Source organism: Erigeron canadensis, chromosome 6, assembly GCF_010389155.1.
Source record: "Erigeron canadensis isolate Cc75 chromosome 6, C_canadensis_v1, whole genome shotgun sequence".
NCBI lineage: Eukaryota > Viridiplantae > Streptophyta > Magnoliopsida > Asterales > Asteraceae > Erigeron > Erigeron canadensis.
Window position 1 is genome coordinate 15,861,874 of NC_057766.1, and position 1,803 is coordinate 15,863,676.

Consider the following 1,803-nt stretch of genomic DNA (forward strand, 5'->3'; position numbering starts at 1 on the left):
TTCAACTGCAGCTGCAGCCCTCTGCATATCACGTTGTCGTTTGGTAGCCATCTACAAAAATAAACAAGAACATATAAGGCTACCAAATAATTCAACAATGTAACAATTCTTGAACTTAAACCATTATCACATTCTATCCAATCCATTTAACTTATAACAATCTATCTTTCTCCACAAAAACATATTCCCTAAATTAATCACAGAAATCATCTAACTAAAATCTTTCTCTAAATAATAGAACAAAAACTTTAATTTCGACAAAATCAATTTAAGTGATTTATCATATAAAATAATCCCATTATCATAATCCTTGTAAATTCTCAAACCTTATCTTTGTTAAATAATCACAGAAATCATCACATTAAAATTCATCCTCTAATTAAAGATAAATTAAACTTTAATTACGACAAAATCAATTTAAGTAACTATTAACAAAAATCCATTCATAATCTCTAGTTCAACAAACTTTAATCTTTCCCCACACTTTAAACTAAATAATGGGGAAGAAATAACTAGCATCATGAAGTTCATGGCTATGGCTTCTAAACTTAACTTGAATAGCAATAACCATACCCACTAAATATAAACCCTTCACACACAATATCTTCAAGAACAATAATTATCTTCAATGTATAAAAAAAACGAAAATTAAAAGAAAAGATTGAAGAATCATACTTGAAGAACTTGAAAATTGAACAAAGAAAGTGGAGATTAATGTGAGAAAAAGAAGAGAAATAATTAAAGCAAGAAAACCCCTTTTTTTTCTTTTTTTTTTCTCTGTTGTTCGGTCGTGTGTGTGTGTGGATAAAAAAGAAAATTTGGTTGATTGTGAGGAATTCTGCACAAGTCTGGCCCTCTTATCCACAATCTGAAGCGTCTAACGGACGTTAGTGGCCAGACGAGCGTTACAAACCAAAGCACCGTGTAACGGGAGTTACGAAACTAACGGCAGTTACAAATCAAAAGGGGACTAACGGCCGTTATAGGCCTAACTGGCAGTTACAGGAGAAACCACAAACCACCCCTCTAACGGCCGTTACTAGGGTAACGGGCGTTACTAAACAAAATTGAGCCTAACGGCCGTAACAGCCTTAACTGGCAGTTACAGCAGGAAAACAAAATCCCCACCTAACGGCCATTAGGTGGGTAACGGGAGTTACACGCTTCTTGAAAAGTTAAACTTTAATGACCATTTGACACTTAACAGACAACAGGACCTGAAGTGACAACTTACTAACAACACCTTTACTTACCTTTGCACATTACTTACCTCGATGCTCAAGACGACCTTCAGACCTGCAACTCTTGATACAAAAACATTAAAAACTGAAAAATAATTGAAAATAGAGAAATTAAACAAAATCTTTTTGGCTTTTTTAGAAATTTTCAATTTTTATGGATTTTTCGATTTTAGCAAAAGAAAATGACAAGATAAAATGAAAGATAAAAAGAAACAAACTCGGGTTGCCTCCCGAGAAGCGCTTAATTTATTAACAAGTCCTTAGCTTGACTCGATCACCCTTTTACTTTCACTTGTTGATGGCATAAAAGCGAATTTCGAACACCTCCGTATTTTCTTCATCTTTTTCATGATAATGCTTCAAGCGTTGTCCATTCACAATAACACTCTCATCATTGCCATACAACTCCACATATCCGGATGAATAACTTCTTTTCACCACATACGGTCTAATCCATCTCGACTTGAGCTTCGGTGCTTTGATTTTGTACTTTGATTGAAATAAAAGTACCTTGTCACCGTTTTTAAATTCTTTCCTCTTGATCTTCCTATCATGCCAAGCT